Source organism: Rhipicephalus microplus, chromosome 2 (genome assembly GCF_043290135.1).
Source record: "Rhipicephalus microplus isolate Deutch F79 chromosome 2, USDA_Rmic, whole genome shotgun sequence".
Classification (NCBI taxonomy): Eukaryota; Metazoa; Arthropoda; class Arachnida; order Ixodida; family Ixodidae; genus Rhipicephalus; species Rhipicephalus microplus.
Genome location: NC_134701.1, coordinates 245,664,255 through 245,682,362, shown reverse-complemented (window position 1 = coordinate 245,682,362; position 18,108 = coordinate 245,664,255). Strand labels below are relative to the sequence as shown.

The 18,108-nt window shown below is 43.1% G+C and overlaps 1 protein-coding gene across 1 annotated transcript in view; it reads left to right on the top strand.

Annotated features, from left to right (window-relative positions):
• The window catches only part of LOC119169316 (gamma-aminobutyric acid receptor subunit alpha-2), a 99,564-nt gene that overhangs the window by 1,633 nt on the left and 79,823 nt on the right, over positions 1-18,108 (top strand). The gene's annotated exons all lie outside the window — the stretch shown is intronic.

Sequence of the window (18,108 nt, the reverse complement as noted above, 5' to 3'; positions counted from 1 at the left end):
GTTGATCGTCTGGTCGTCTCGTAGCCACGTTCTTTTCGTTTTTAATTGAGTCCTGAAACGCTTGATGGCACCTTGTCTCTGATTAAGGACGTCAGCACCACGAAAATGTTTTTTTTTTCCTTCTAGGTTTTTTTTTCCTTGATATTCAGCAGTATGCGTTCAGTTTTCTGTTACAATAGAGCCCTCGAGCCTGCGTTTGGTGTATCATATTCTCAATATTAGCGCTGCAGCTTTTCACCAGCGTCAGCTACCTCAGCAAATTCGTCTGCTAGCGCAGAGTGGGAAACGTCTATGTATCAATTGTCACATATTTTACAGCCACAAAGAAAAATAACATTGTGCACAAACCTTCCGGCACTACAAGCAGTGGACAAGAAAATGAATCTCTTTGGCATCGCGTGTGAATTGCGCATGTTTTAATAATGTAGAGCTGATATCTTATTATGAAATCTGATTTTTTTTTCTTTTTTGCGTCAAGGGCGCTTCGCATAACGCATTACTACGTGCGTCGTTAGAAGACAGTGAGGAAAGTCACCCACATGAGGGATGTGATCACGAAACAGTACAAAAAATACTACGTGAACTTTCAAACTTGGCTATAGGTGATTGTGTCAGAAATGTGGCAAAATGTGACAAAAAGATAGCTTGCCGGCAACCTGTTACCAAACCTGTAACCATCGAACAGCGCGTTTCATGCGCGCCAATTGAGCTACGGCAGCGGTCATCCTCGTATACTTTATCAGATATATCTGTGCACTTAAAGGGTCAGTCAACAGCCTCCGAAGCGCGCAGGATAAGCTCGTCCATTTTTCCTGCACGTGACCAACATCCTTTAACGCGCAGTGACGTCAACTCGGCGATCGGCGACGTGGCGTAGCACGCAGCTCGTCGATTGCTAAACCACGTGTCAATAAAGAGTAATGTAGACAACGACGCCGATTGCCGAGTTGAAGTCACTGCGTGTGGAAGAAGGTTGGTCAGGCATACGAAAAATGCGCAAGCTTTTCCTGAGCCTTCCGGAGCTTGTTGACTGGCCCTTTAAATGTAGAAGTATTAGTCAGCGCAGCCCGTAGGCATGATGGGGAAAGTGGAACGCCATTTTGTTGTTGTTGTTTTTTGCCTGTTGGTGTTCTTTAGTTTGTGATCTTCTTACGAGCTTCCTGATGACCAGGAATCCCTCGGGTACCACCTGAAGGCATCAAGTGGAACGAGACCTTTGTTAATAATTAACGAAAGAAGGAGACATTTGGGAGCTTTGTTAGACATAGTTTCAATGAGAACCAAGCTACAATCGAGCCAAGACACCTTTCCTTGGATTGACGTCCTGCCCTGCCGCAGTGGTCTAGTCGATAAGGTATACCTTAGCCAATAGACGAGTATACTCGTCTACTGACCCGCGGGTCACGGGATCGAAGCCCGGTTCCAGTGGCTGCATTTTTGATGGAGGCCGAAATTCTGTAGGCCCCTGTTCTCAGAATTGGGTGCACGTTAAAGAACCCAAGGTGGTCAAAAATTTCCGGAGTCCTCCGCTATGCGGCGCCTCTCATAATCATATGATGGTTTTAAGACGTTAAACTCCACATATAAATTAAAATTTTCCAATTTTTCAATTCCATCTTCACATTCTTTGTCGTTTTTTCTTGTTTATTTGAAGAGAAGTTGTGGTATAAATCTCTTCACTTAAAAGGGGCGGGGGGATGCGGAGATAAAAAGTACGCAATCTTTTTTTGTAACAAATTGCACGTACATGAACAAGCATGAAGTGATGACGCATCAGGAGACTGTCATCAGTACTTCTATAGAGGCTCTATAGCGCCTAATAATCTAGTCACGTGATCCGACATAATACGTTGCTAACGGTCTTCTCAAGAGTTCAATTGAGCTGCCAGAAACTACTGTGTGTGTGCTTTTGAGCATTTCGATCCTCATTATCTAAAATATTCACAAATCGCTGCTACATAATCTAAACTGTTCCTGTCTCGACAATTCTTTGTTTCCTCTGTTCCACGAAACCCGACTGACTAAACGTAAGCTTTGGCAGTACTGTATGGTATTATACAAAAAGGGAGGCAAACTTCTCTGATGAAATGTGCAGTATACTAAAACATTTTAAACATCTTGCATAATAAAACATTGTGACAGTCTACAATGAAGAATAAAAAAGTGCGATCTCCAAAAAAAAAATGTCATACACTTGAAATGTGTTTTTGCATTCACAGACTACATTCCCTCAGAGATGGTAGCCTGGAATGGTTCAAGCTGCAAAGAAGATTTCGGAACTAATTGTTGCTGTTGATTTTCCTGAGAAAATTTTCTGAAACAACAAATTAATGAAGGAAAAAGACAGAAGAGAGAGCTAGAATTCAAGAGGAAGCCAGTTGTTTGTCTCTGTATATGTGTCCCAGCAAAAGCCTCAGGCTACCATCTAAGCGTTAAAGCTAAACTCGTTCTGAGAACTCCCGTGGAGCAAGTCTTGTCGTCTTTCTCGTCCCCGTCATTCTGGTGTTATGACGTCATTCGCTCTAATGTTGCACATACTTACGAAAGTGAACAAGAACTGAATGCGGTCAGCTCATCCCTCACTTGCTCGCATTCGTTTTGTCTTTTTGCCATATGTTAGCTGCTCTTCTTACGACGCATCATTCCCACGGGCAATGAGAGGACAACCTGGGCGAATATGGCTTATTTCTAACACCCGGGCACTCCGCCTCCGGCTTTGATTGTTTGTATGGTGACAAAAACGTAGAATCGACAGTACATATTATTACAAGCGATACTCTTAAAGCTCGGTAAAAAAAATTAGGGAACCCTTAATCTTCGCCTTTAAGTGTTGAACGCTATAGTGAAATCCGGCCCCTAGTGCGCCCTTCAACCTCCAAGTGCATTCTTATTATTATGTTTTGTTACATACATACACACGCACGCACACACGCACATAGTAGATCGTACCAGCGCGCGCATGTTACATACAGGTTTTTGATCTAGAGCAAGAGTCGCATGGCCTCCAAGATACACACGCGCACACTCGCCATCTCAGAAGCCATGAGATGGCGAGCACCTCACAAGGCCTCACAGATAGCAGCACATTATCTAGGGTTTGCTGTTTGTTTTATAAACGACTCTGAAAAAGGCATGATATGTTTTCCACTAGATGAACATAGTTGTCCATTTTTAGAGCTGTTCGAAAGTTCCTGTGTGTTTTTAGCGGCGATGGCTGCACTATCCCGGCCTTTTTTGACGTAGTTTGAGGCTTCCCAAATGAGCCTACAAATTGCTGAATGGGCTCGTTTTTGTCGTGACACCAGTCAAACAAAACGCGTTAAAAGGGCCCTGAAACACCTTTTCAAGTAACCATGTAATTAATTCACTAGAAGAGCTTATTGCCTCACGAATTTAATGCCGCAAAAATTTTAAGAATCTGTCCTGTGAGAGTGGAGTTGCATGCGACAAAGGTTTGTCGCATGCTGCAATTGATCTCTTCTCTGGTCCCCACGAAGGCGCTGGAAGCTATATATGAGCAGGGAAGGGTGGCAGGGTCAAAGAAACTACTGCGCCTCATGACCTTGAGCGCTTTTCTTTTTCTTCGAATGCGTGGCTTTTGTCAGTGTGATCGCGTGCGCAGGCGTGGACAAGTAGCGGCCTCCCGTGGCGATCTCTGTAACTTCTTTTTTCGCTCACAGACGCACACACGATTTTTCGCTCACAACCAGCGGAGCCGACGCCGACGGCAGGATTTCTGCGACACGAACTCTCTAACGCTATCGCGTTAAAACCTTGGAGGTCGTTGCATGTCAGCCGTGCCCACCAACGCTGAACACAGTATGCTTAGCCGCCGCGCCATTTGCCCTCTGCGCGAGCCATGTACGAGTGACGAAATGCCCGCGCTTCGATGGTGGCACATCCCGCTTTGCACGACAGTTCTGATGCTGGAGTTTGAACATTCTCCCAATCCAACGGGCAGGGGTTTGACTCTACTATGTCTACGTCAAGTTAAGTCTCAGCTTCAGCCAAGAAGGCCATGCTTAGCCCTATAGATAAAACAGCTCGGCTGTAACCTTTCGCGGATAGCGTAAACTTATCCAATTCATTATTATTATTATTATTATTATTATTATTATTATTATTATTATTATTATTATTATTATTATTATTATTAGCAGGGAATCAATATAGAAAATGATGGTAGGAGGAAACAGAGACATACAAAACACAGCAGCGCGACGATTGCTTATGCCAACCCTTAACTGCCCGGCTTATCACGAACGTATACGCTGCCGTAGGCGGCCTCGACGCTTGTCTGAAAATGACCAAGTGAGTGCCTATGCTGCCTTCTTCCACGTGGTGCTGTGGAAAGTGGCAGGTCTGCTCGCGATTTATATTTTGATGAATGCGTCGTGCTCAGCAATGTAGTCTCCATCAGTGGATTTCCTGATCTCGGAGCGATACAACCTATGCAAGGTCGAGCACTCTCGCATGTGTGTCTGATAGGAAATCCAGACGGAGTAATCACCGATAAAGCATGCTGAGAATAAAGAGAAGGGTGAAACGAAAACGATTTTTATGATTATTATCAATGCCATAGCAACTATATGGACACTCTCCGCTGGATCTTGCTGACGGCGTCGACGTGGGCGTCGCCGTCACTCACTGTTTATGTATACTAAGCTATATCTATGAAAACGCAAGACAAAAATTCTGAAAAAGACTACGGGGCGCCGAACGGAACGTGGGACATCTCAAACGTGAGTGCGAGGCGTTAACCACTGTGCCACGGAGTAACACGTTCTTCAACGGTCAGACCGCAAGCTGTTTATATCTACCACATACCGCTGTTGCCGGGAATATCAGAAAGGGGGAGGGACTATCGTGTTTTCAGCATTACCAACTTGAAGGCGCAATGAGCGCGCGTCGCCACATCGTCACAACGCGGCGGCGTACGCTCTCACCCCCCACGCGTACTTTGCCCCGCGGAGAGGAGGGGTTGAACGCTCACTCGCGCACCCTTATCCCGCAGTGGGGAGGATCGTACGTCTTGGCTGGCCTTTGGCTTTCACTGGAATGATTCTGTTGTAGTTACCGGGCGCAAAAAAAAAGGTCACTGCAATCGTTGCACAGCCTCTGTTTGCGAAAAGAGCGCACTTTTCAGAAACAGCGAAGTAACAACATAGGCACTTAATCGCGTTCATCTGTACCTATGAGTACGTTTCGTGCGTTATTTCTGCGTGAGAAACGCGGACCATGTTTCAATCTGCTTGCTATTCTGCGCGTGACCTACCAATTTGTAGCTATCGCGTTCATTACTTCGTTTTTGTGGCAAAGCTGATACCTTTCATATTTTTATTATTATTATTATTATTATTATTATTATTATTATTATTATTATTATTATTATTATTATTATTATTATTATTACTATTATTATTATTATTATTATTATTATTATTATTATTATTATTATTATTATTATTATTAATGTTGTTGTTTATTTCCCAGCAATAGCGTTTATTCTAGACGCTTTAGATTTTCACGTTCACTCTCTCCATTTTCGACCATCCGAAGCTCCGCTATAATTCAGCTGTGAAGTCGGATCGCTTTGTTTGTTATTCTGCAGGTAAGGACAATACTGCGTTCCATTAAACATTACATAAGCTGTCTTTGAGGAATCTGTATATGAGGCGCAATAGTGTGCTATACGTGATCTTTTTTTCTTTACTACAATACAGGGGATAAACACCCATGGTGCTAGTTAAGAAAAAAAAAACACGGGATACACATTCAACCGTGGCATCTTTGTAGCAGTGGCGTTGTCAAATATTGCTCCCGGTTTCGTGTTTGATAGAAGCTACGACAACCGCATTTCAATTGCAGGAAAATGCAAAAGCGCAAGAGTCTTGTCACAGGTGCTCTTTAAAAAAAACTCAGTGTTGGTTCAAATTACTCCTTGACGCCTCGCTTTGTGATGGCGTTTAACTGTGCTGTGCATTTGACACGCCAAAACACATAATTTAACTTGTGAGATACCCGTGTGTCTCACTTAGTCTTTTATCATGCGCGGTCTTGCTATATTTACATGGCTGCGATTGAAATTTAAACGCGGAAACTATAAAATTAGAGTTCTTAAAATGTTTTTTTTTCATTAGGTTGGCAAATCAAACAGAAAAATTTTAGCAGCGCTATCCTCAGTCTGCTTTTAGCGGATTTTAGTAAAGCGTTCCTCGACAAAAGAATCTGCATAGCTTACTCGACTTCGCAGCGACGTACGCTCATGAGAGGCAGTGCGGACATTTCGATGAGCTGGGGATTTTTCTTCAATGTCAATATACAAAACATTTATAAGAAGAGTAAGTACAATAAAGTCGGGAAGAGTAAAATCAGAAGATGAAATACCACAACGAACTAGAGCGCGTTGATCACAGGCGTCGATGGTGTGCTAAAATCGATATCGTTCATAGGCATTTCTTGATTGATTGATTTGTGGGGTTTAACATCCCAAAACCACCATATGATTATGAGAAATGCCGTAGTGGAGGGCTCCAGAAATTTGGACCACCTCGGATTCTTTAACATGCACACAAATCTGAGAACACGGGCCTACAAGATTTCTGCCTCCATCAGAAATGCGGCCGCCGCAGCCGGGATTCGAGCTCGCCACCTGCGGGTCAGCAGCCGAGTACCTTAGCCACTAGACCACCACGGCGGGGCTGGGCATTTGTTCAAATAGCATAAAATTTACTCTTGCTTGTTTCAGCGATTTCTTAACAACTATGCGTGGTACTTTAGTATTGACAGAGACACTTCGCTGATGCTGGAGTCACTACATTCCCAATACTTGTTTGAGAGGGAAGAACGTACCGTATTATACTTCTTAAGCTTTCGGGGCGAAATTAGAGACTTTTACTCACCAGGCGTGTTCTTTATGACACTGGCCTATTGTGAGCGCCTGTAATTCAGTATCGTTCACGAAGAGCCAATTTTAGCTTACCATCCACACTCCAGAACCCGCGCGTCGCGAACACTATGAGCGGTGAGGAGCAGAAGCGCCATCTGCCGAAGAGAGGAGCAACACAGAAGCAGCCCTAGTCTGCTTCGATCCTGCTCGCTTCTTTTATTTCATTTCACAGGATGACCCCAGATTAGAGCTCCAAGGCTTCGTAGGTTATGAACCAGGCGGCGCTAGGCGTCTGCTGATCCTTAGCTGTTCCTTCGCACGTACTAAAGCTTTTTAAGAAGCTGCTTTTGCCATTGGTGGATGTGAAATACACGCAGGTGTGACGTCATTTTTTCAAAGTCTCGTTCCCGTCCGAGTTAAATTGTGGATATAATAAATGGACGGAATTTTCATGGAACAGGTGCATATGAAAAGGGAAACCTGCGCAACGAACGCGAAGACGACCACTAGTCTGGGTATTCTAATATGATATCATATCTGACACGCACAGCGGCCTTTCCGGGATATAGTTAAGATTTTGTAGAGAAGTTTCTGGAAAGTTCGTCATTGGTAAAATTCGTTTCGGTTCGAAAGCTATATTGGTACGCAAATCTCCATAAGCTGACTATTCATCCTTCAATTTCTTACTCCTCTTCTTTTCTATCTCTTTCCTTTCTATTCTTCTCCCTTTCCCCCACCCCAAGTGTAGGGTAGCCAACCGAGCCAAGGTTGGTTAACCTCCCTGCCTTTCCGTTGTATTTATCTCTCTCTCTCTCTTTCTCTCTCTCTCTTTCTCTCTCTCTCTTTCTCTCTCTCTCTCTCTATCTCTCTCTATCTCTATCTCTCTCTCTCTATCTCTCTCTCTCTCTCCATGCTTAACGCCACGTTTAATTGGAACACTTCATTTAGGAATATATTTTCTAGGGTCCGGACACTAACCGCAAAAAAGAAACGGGGATGAAACGAAACTGCCGTGGTTGATGCAGTTAAACCAAGTTTTTTTCCAGCGAGACACTGCGCATGTCTGTAGCTATGATAGTGCACTTGCGAAGAGCTCAGCTTCAATGTCAAACGCGTGGGCAAGAACGTTTTCTATTTCTACTGGGATGAGTAGAGTTTTGTCTTTACCTCGTGCATTTAGTGCTTCGAAGGTTGCGGGTTCGAACCCACAGAATGGAAGGCCGTTTTTCGGCCAATTTTATTTCCATAACTTTAAGGGCACTGCAGTTAACAAACAACAAAATAATACCGCCTGTGCTCTCCTTGGCTTAAGTGTGCGTGTGCGTGTGCGTGTGTGTGTGTGTGTGATCCAAATGTTGGAGGTGAACAAGTTTTGTGAAGGCTGGCTAGCATAATATCGCAATAAAGCCCATTGCTAATAGTTTAAAATTACGCAATAGAACAGTGGTCGAAAAATTGCGGTTCCCGAATACGCACGTCACTGTAGCAGGTGTTTGCTCTCTGGTAAGAGTGGCAAGGAAACGTATTCTGTTTTGCTTGTCTCGTGGTGATACTCGTGACTAAGATAAGAGCTGAAGTCACAAAATATTTTTTGCTAAAATAGTCAGTTAACAGAATATCAATGAGTATTTTAAACGAAGTACGCATATCAAGAGAAGAGACAAAATCTTAAGTTAATGAGAACTGACAGACAATCACGCCAAAGAAAGTAGAGCATCGAACGCTTTATTCGAAGGTCGCAAGTTTGCTCCCTGCTCATGGAAAGTTATCTTCTCTCAACATTTCTTTCTTCACCTTTACATTACATTTATAATATTACCTCCTATACTTTACCTGGCGTAATTGTCTGTCAGTTCTCATCGATATTGTTTCAAACAAAGAAAAATCCCTTCAAATTACCCTTCTTTCCTTCACAATCCAAAGTATTAATTCGGAAGGCCAGCATTATTCTGTCTCGAATGCTCTGTACGTAGATGTCAATAAACAAATAAATGATGAAGATGGACTTGCCTAAAAAGACTAAAAATAGACTAGGAATACACATAAGTATAGCACGTTCACTCGTTTTGACGTCTACAAAGTGAACAGCTAGGCGCACAAAGATGGCCAACACCTCGTGTACCTCGTCTCCGCTTGGTGCACACTCATATCCTCAAGCTATAGCTTGGTACGGGCCTTGAAACCTTGAGTACTGACGTTTGTGGTTTTTTACTGTGCGTTCGAATTGCGTCCCTTACAAAAAAGTTTGCAAGCCTGTATCATCTTCGGTGAACAGGTTCTCACTAAAACTACCACCTCTAAGCGTGGATGCACTTCTACGTTAAGCCTTAAAATGTACCCATACGGCTTCAATCGACAAGCTTCTTTTTCTTGTGGATTGTTTTGCTTATTTGCTGCGCTACTCGAATACCATGAAAGGCTCTTCTCCGCCCTTTTCAATTCTACAATGTTTTCTCATCACGCCGCTACTTGTCAGCTTGAACGATTATAGCACCCAACCAGAGAACGTTATTGAAATGAACTGTACCGAAAAAGCCGCAGACGTCTCCTATAGTTGCTGAGCATCTCGAGGGAACTTTGCGCCTCCGGCTGCGACGAGTAATATTACGTGTAAAGGTATGAACCTGAAGTTGCAACATTCTTGACGTAATATGTGTTGGATAAAGGACTTGACCGCTCCTATACCGTCAGAGCCCAGCAAGCTGCCACTGACACTCTGAAGCAGGTGGAAACTTGTAGCGTACACCCTGCGTCACCTGTCGTTGTTAATACTACTGTCTAAATTTTTATGGTTGTTGTTTCGGGCATTAACTTTTACTGTTCACCTGTCGCTTATTCATAACCTATTTGACAGGTTTGTTCTAGAACTTTCTAAAGTAAGACTCTTTTTTTTTGCCTGTAGAATTAAATATTTACCTATACATTATTCACCTGCGCCGCTTGAGAAATTGAGTTTGGAATGTGGTACAGTGAGACAGGGGTACCGGCACAGAGGCCACCGGCTTATGCAAGCTTACGTCGTGCTACGCTCGACTTTTTAAGATCCTGCCCGTGCTTCAAAAACGAACAAACAAAAAGACATGAGATACAATTAGCAAAGAAGAAACCGGGTGGAGCGATTGCCTGTATATTATGCAAGGCTACATCCACTGGCTCCCTGCAACATCTCAATCTTAATCATTGGGAAATCGAGAAAGAAACGTATTGATGCAATATCTGGCGTGAAAAGGTTTGCGGTCTACCACTCGCGGTGACACCTTGTGTACCGTGAGGCAAAGCCCTGCGCAATATTGACTCAACGAACGATTCAGCACCTCTGTTCGTCACAAGGCATCGAATGTCCAGCCTTAGATTCATTCAGATGTTACGTGACGTGATAAAAAATGCTTAAACTGCCGTTTGTCTTTGAAATAAGCAAATGTAATGACGTAAATTTCATGGCACAACCAAGGAAGCCAATGGGGCTCAGATTTCCTGACTTTCCTTTCAATTGATGAACACTCCGGCGGGCACGTCCGATACTGCGTGCGGAGCTTAACATTTCAGTGCAATGTTGTACGCTGTACAGCGTAGGCCGTAGTATCCAGTGTAAAGATCGCAGCTGACGAAGAGAAACAAAATATGTAACAAAATTTGTATGAATAAGTGTAAAGTGGCCCAAACTGGCTGGGCGAATGTGATATGAGCACCTACCTTAGCCAAAACGCATCTCTTTGTCAATGGTCGCGTTTGATTTACATGGTTAGTGCTTGTTGTCGCGTGGTGCCACTGCCGGTATATGTGAACGCGTCATATGCATAAGAACTCATCTCTTTTAGGGGCGAAGCTCCTTATGGCGTGGCTTGTGCGTCCCTCGTAGTACGTAACCACCAGTGGCACATACCTGAAACAGCGGTCCTTACGATTTTGATCTCCAAGGTGGTTCCGGTGAGAGATTTCTTTTGTGTGTTGTTGAACAATAAAAGATAGAGCTCAATAGACATGTTAATGGCTGCTAAGGGGGAATGAGAGACAGGAGCATTCGGCCTTTAGGTAACGCGCACGCTGCGATCCCCATTAGCAGCTATTGGCATGTACATTGAGCACAATCTGAGAAGAAAGGGTTGCTACGTTATACTCGCTGGGTGTAACCTCCTTGGTTTTAGAAAGATTTAGCGAGCGTTGTGCCGCATAGCCATGAATACAATGAACTAGTATATACCATGAACTCGAGGTGGTTAAAATTGGGAAGTAAACCCGAAGCGCAAGCCGTAAGAAAGTGTGCATGTGCCACCTCCCGTTTAGTCCTTGAAATGTCCGCTGGATGGCGGTGCTTCTATATGGAGAATATATGATGAAAAGATGCGAGATGGTGGTACTTGGAGTGCTGAATAGATGGACGAACGGACACACAGACAGATGCATGGATGAACGCATGAACGGACGCAGGCGCGGATGCATGGATGAACGCAGGGACGGACGCACGAACAGACGCACGCACAGGCGGGTGGATGGACGCATGGACGGTTACACAGACGTACGCAGGAACGGACGGATGCAAGAACGAATGGACGGATGAATGCTTCGCCCCACTCCCCATTATTCACTCCGTGGATATGCTGCCATTTTTGTTTCAGTTACTGATTTAGAAGGTGACACCACAGGCAGCAGTACCACGTTACGTGAATCACTAATCTCTAAAGCTAACCCACCATTGATGACAAGGTGCATTTGAAAGAGCTAGTTCCTCCTAACGAAACTTCGGCCAGCTTGTCTGGAATGCTTTGCATCTCCTTAGACCATCTTTCACGGCAGAACTGGTGTCGTTTAGGTTCGCTGTGTGTCCCAGATAAAAAGTTACCATCGTCATAAAGCAGTTCGCTCTCTCTTCATCATCGTCTGCTTCGCCCGCCAGTGCACTCACACCCATTTGTTCGGCGTGGGTTACAAGAAGTCTGATTGGAAGAGAAAATGCACGAAATGAAAGAAAACTTTTTGGCGAGAAAGTTTTCTTAACGAGGCGACATTTGAACTTGCGTACCCACCATCCGAAGGCGAACGTCTTAACTATATTCGACTATGCAGGCATGCCATCAGGGCAGAGCATAACCTTGTGCACTATAGTATAGCAAGGGGGTTGGAAATGAACTGAAGGTGAGAAGGAGATATGTTAAGTTGAGAAGTACAGAAAGGGGGAAACGAGACTTAACACAGAAAAAGACAGACAAGAAAGAGAGAAAAAATAGAAGGCGAAAGAAGGACTCCTCGTATAGAAAGAAAGAAATAATAGAAATGAGAAACCAAAAACTAGAGAAAAAGAAAAAAGAAAGAAAACGATGGGAAAACGTAGAAAGTAATCGACAAAGAGAGAGTGATTGAGATAGAAAAATATAAACCCAGAAAGGAGAGAAAAAAGAGCAAACATATTCATGTTTAGTACAGTATAGCAAAGAGCGGGTAAAAGACATCTGAGAGGGTAAAAGACAAGCCGAGTCGGGACTAGCTATAGGTGCCCATCGTCTCTGCTGTGGCCCAGCCTTGCGCGACTTGAAACAAGCCAAGCTAATTCTTTTAATAAAATTAAAAAACTGCATGTCAGTACTTTGCAAGTTATACTCTCCAAAAACAAACTATCTCTTTCAGAACCACATCACTTGATTTATTTGGAGGGGCATTTATCGCACGACATGAGGATAGGAATCAAAATATGAAGGCGTCAGCGAAAGATTGGTTTGGGCATATCGGGACTTTTAGCCTTTTCAGCGAAGAGCCCCTTCACGCGAGCTATGTGGGCTCTACCAACAGTGAAACCGAGACGAAAAGTATTGCAGTGTTATATAAAATAAGAGAAGTCATTCTCTTCGTAATATAGTAATGAACAAAGCCAGTGGTTCTACCATAAAACTTTAAAAGGGAAAGTTACACAATTTAACCATAAAACCGGCCTTGCACTCTCAGAGTGATGTTGGCAGTAGGAGATTAGCAGCGCTTCTGATGAATACGATCTTCTTGTTGGAACACGAGTTACAAGGATCATTGTTCTTTCTCTGATATACGAGAGCAATTGACAAAAACATAGTTTCCTCTCTGGGGTTTGTTAACGTACCTTCTTTTTGTTTTCTATCTGTTCCATTACAAAACAATAGTTAATCCACTTAGTTCGGTACTTCTGTCCACCAGTATTTAAGGGCCGGCCATTTACATTTGTTATGGGTTTGAAATTTTCGTAGCAGTAACAACAGACGTGAATTTTGTCTGCATCGCGATACTTGACATAGAATGATGAAATTATTCTCCTTTCGCACATTTGTTGTTTAAGTGTTACACCTCGTAGCCATAGAATTACTGTAGGTACAGCGTCAAATCGGAAGGTTGGGAGCCGCTCGTTTTCAGCTACTATAACGGGAAGGGAAAGCAGTAGTGTTGTCTTAGGCATAATTACAATAAACAACTAAAATAATGCCAATAAAAAAAGGACATGTCAGTAAGTTTGTAAGCTTGCTCTGTCGTCATTTGCCAAGACATGGGAACAGGGCCATCATTAGCAAGAACATTCAGTGAAGACTGGGCTCCAGTTTCTAAGTAATGTTATATATATGAGTGTAAGTTTGGAACAAAGAAAGCACTGAATTTGGTGCCATTCCCCTAAAAAAAAGAATTGAAAAAATGAAGCCAGCTTGTAAAACTAAGAAGGTCACGTCAGTAGCAGGCTCTCCGCTTATTTAAACCATAAAATTGTTTTTATGTTATAGACGAAAAGTTTAAAAAGTTGTCTGGTTTGTGAACTTGTTCTACCTCGTCCTGAGCGGAACAATAGAGCTATAAAAGCGTGGTTCTTTGTAACACACCTCTGAAAGAACTCCATGTGCCATTGTTAGCAGTATCGCAATATCTCAAACTAAAAACATTGGACTAAAACGTACAGGGGACAAAGCTGGCGTAGTATTCTTTCGGTTTTTTTAATCACTGGCTCTTCTTTTTGTTTTTCATCCGCTCTTCCCAAATGATATTGAAATACGAGTTTCTTCCTCATCAAGGCTAAAACATCAGAAAATATAAAGCCCCGCCCCCATCACAAATATTTTTCCGAAGAACATAAAGAAACTCAAGGGCTACTGCTGAACCCCAGTTTGTTCCCACTGGCGTTTGGTAAGTTACGAATGCGAAAAAACTGGGGGATCCTTAAGCTACGCTGTCAAAACTTGAACGCGATAGCGGTAATTTGTCTCTAGTGCGTACTTCAAACACTTAGTGCGTGAAATCTTTTCGAACTTGCTATGCACCCACTACGTGGCCTTAAGAGAACAGGCACAGTAACGTGTGTTCCTTTGTAGTGGGTGACCTGATTTGAACCATAAATATACGTACAGCGCAACTTAAAAGTAGTTATAATGTAAGTACGGAACCAAAGAAACGAGGAAAGAAAAGAGCGCTCTTTTCTTTCCTTGTTTCTTCGCTTCCATGTTACATTGTAACGACTTTTAGGTTGCACTGTTCGTATATTCAGTTATGTGCTACCAACTTGCCCAAGTTTCCACACTTAAACCATGACGTGACAATGACGATGACTTTTATTTTCGCATCAACACAGAGATTGAAACGAAGGGACAGGTGGAAAAAGCTGTCGGTCAGACAGCTTGACGAGTCATTAGGATAATCAAATGCTCTGACCTCTGAAGGCAATCTACGCTCGTACCACGCATTATTAATGCAGTATTTCATGTTGTATTGTGAAGCATGTATACAGGTAGCGTGTGTAACTTAAAGCGTGAAAGTTACTTTCACTGTCTTTTCGAGCAGAGAAAGTTATTTTCACTGCATTCACAAGCAGACGCGTGACTGTGTGGTAGAACAAGCGCGTGCCACGCATGACCCTGGTTCGATTCCCCTCGCCCTTCTGCTCTGAAAGTTTATTACTTATTTTATTTGCCGCTTTCTCGACCTTTAAGTCACGCGCAAGACGATAATTTTTCGCTCTGAACTGACGATGCCAACGCCAATACCAACACCTGAGTTTTTGCGGAACAACCTCTTTAAGGCTATCGCGTCAGTATTGCTTAACATTCAATGGTTACATACCGAAACAACTATTTGCGCGCATGTATACAGTATAATTATCTACTACTTGTTATGTTGAAATATGTAACTTAAGCCGTAGTTAACAAGAGTCAGCTTCGCCACAAGCGTGAATCAACAGATCCGATAGCAACAAATTCAAAGCTTACACATAGTAAGGCCAGTATATCACTCCTGAAACATGCGATCTGGCTTCACTAAAACGCTGGCGCATGCATAGAGATGTGAACACTATATTAGTTGTTCAAGCAGCACCCAGTGCACGAAGTAGCACGGTATGCATTAGCCAGCCTTTGATTACGCTATCAGAGTGAATGTTAGCACATATTGATCACCAATCGTGATAATGGAAAAAAAGTAAGTACGTGTAGTGTGTATTGCATCCTTCGCTTTTTTTTTCTTTGTGTCATCGAATAAATTTTTTGATTGTGTGTGACTAAACTTAGTAGGGAAATCAGTACTCGTTTCTTTCACTCTTCAAGCAGTCACTTGTCTTATGTGCCGTTTAACATAATGAATCTGTAATAACTTGCGCTACCTGCACTTCAACGTTGTTACAGTATCAAGCGTACTTACATTGCAGTTCACCCATCGAAAGGGACAGGGCTAACTTTGAGTTATTTTTATTTGATTGCGAGCTTGTCAATGCATCAACTATTGCGAGTGAGTTGCGAAACACTGTCGTGCTCAAGACACTCTCTGGGTTCAGCCCAACATGGCAAAAATCGTTAGCAAATGCTGTTTTTGTTTTTTTTTTTACTCAGCTTTTACAGCTAGGTCATCAAATGTCCGTTGCTGCGTGATGTGCTTATTGAAGTAGATGGAAAACATTTTGTAACTTGGGCTTTAGAGGTAATTAGTTAATGAGAAAAAAACTTTCTCCACCCCTTTCTGTTAAGTCTTTGAGGGTCAGGGCACACCGTAAACTGTGGCCAATGCTTTCTTGTATTCTAGTAAACGTGAGCACTCAGTTTATTGAACTTTCAACTAATTGAACTATTTATGTGGGTCCCTTGAAGTTCGCTGAAGTCAGAGTTCACTGCATCTCGTAGAATACCACTGTTGCTCAGATCTCTAGCAGTATGCTTACTACAAGCATTAGACCCGACGGAAACGTTTTAGTTTCATGGCTATGGCTGGCACTTTAAGTGGCGCACAATCAAGAGTGATTGATACGACTATTTTTAATGAGGGTACGTTCTTAATAACGCATATCTTAGCTCTACTCGTCCCAGTGGATCTGGACGACGTTTACAAACAGTTCGCTAAGTGATAACCACTACCCCTGCCAGCTTCAGTTAGACACATACCAGGGTTTGCATGCTCCGTCAGAATCTCTCTCAAGTATATGATTTTCAACCTTAAACCATTAACGTTTCGTAGAATTTCGCATTTCTACGTTTTTAGGAAGTAATCCATTTCAAGCTTTTGGCACCTCGTAGAAAATTTTTGCAACCCAGAATGCTCTCTCGAAGAGATTGATGTTATTTCCTGGATTACCATGTAGTCTTGCAATTCCGAGATGAAGATGGCGTCAAACGTTTTGAATTCCAGTCGAATTCCTTCCTTGCGGATCGAGTGTACCAGAACTTGAATTGTGCTGCTTGCGAAGCATTTTTTTTTTTTTTTGCATTGAACGGTAGGCCAGCTGTTGCAAGGCAGCCGAGGACCTCTTCAGAAGGCTTCGTGATATTCAATAATACGCAAATTACGAGTGCTTTTTGTCGTTTGTTATAACGTAATAGTGAACGTAAATTCCTTGACAATGCAGTGGAAAATTGGCTACAATACATGACTAAAACCTAAGCACCAGCCCCATGGCATTGCCTATTCAAGATCAATATCTTGCGTGTCGCTTATGATTTGAAAGATTGAAAAAGCCGTGCCGAAGAATGTCCTAGGAGTTAGGAAGAGTGATCGTCAACCATATTTGACCATAACGGGCCTATTTTGCATATGTTACGCTTGTATTGTTCAAGTTAAGACCTATTGATGCACTCAGGAAGCCATGCCTTGAGAATATGTCTACCAGACGGCAGTAGTTCATCGTTTTTTACTAAGCTATTACATTTTCTTTCTTGCACTTGTCTTGCGTCTCTATCTAGCCTTTCAGTTTTGTGTTTACTGTGTGCTTTCAATGTAGGAACGTTCCAATAACTGTGCGACCTTCAATTTAGTGCCTGCCCGTCACCGCGTCCTATGTTCTAATGTTCATATTATCACGCAGCGCGATTTGTATGTATATATATATATATATATATATATATATAGTCGCTAGGTGAAAATAACAAAATACAGGACGACGGTGCGACCAGGAAAAACGAGGTCTGTATTAACAGAACAAAAGAGCAGCCGCTTCGATGTCATCTTCCTCAGAGGAACCGTGGATGCTGTCCACGCTCATCACTTCTTCGTCCTCTGTCTTCTTGCCCGACCTTTAGCCGTGACATTAGCCTCCAATTCAAGAAAGCATCGTCCCGATGCTTTATAATCAAATTGGTTTGTACTCGTTGGAAACGCACGAGTTCATTCGAAGAAATAAGGCTTCATGCGTACCACGCGCACAACTTCTGGAGCATATCTTCGACGCCTTAAAGAGTGTGCAGTATCGGCAACAACCTCATAATTAATGTCACTGAGACGTCGTAGAACTTTATAGGGACCGAAGTACTGTCTTAACAGTTTTTCTGAGAGACCACGGCGCCGAATAAGAGTCCATATCCAAACTTCTCTCTCCTGGCTCGTAGGAGAGTGGTCGTTGACGAAGGTTGTACCGTCTTGAATCGTAGTCCTGCTGGCGACTAATTCGTAGGCGTGCAAGTTGTCGGGCTTCTTCGGCAAGCTGAGTGATATAATCAGCATCCGTTTCGGCGTCTTCGCACTCGCGCGGCAGCATAGCATCCAGCATAGTGGGTGACTTAACGACCATGAAGAAGGCGGAATGGCGTTGTTCTTGTTTCTTGATGAGCAGTGTTATAGGCAAATGTGAGATACGGCAAGATCTCGTCCCAGTTTTTATGCCCCACATCGACGTACATGCATAGCATATCCGCAAGAGTCTTGTTGAGACGCTCCATAAGACCATTCGTTTGCGGATGATACGCCGTTGTTCGCCGGTGGGATGTGCCACTAGGTCTCAAAACTGGCTGTAATAGTTCGGCTGC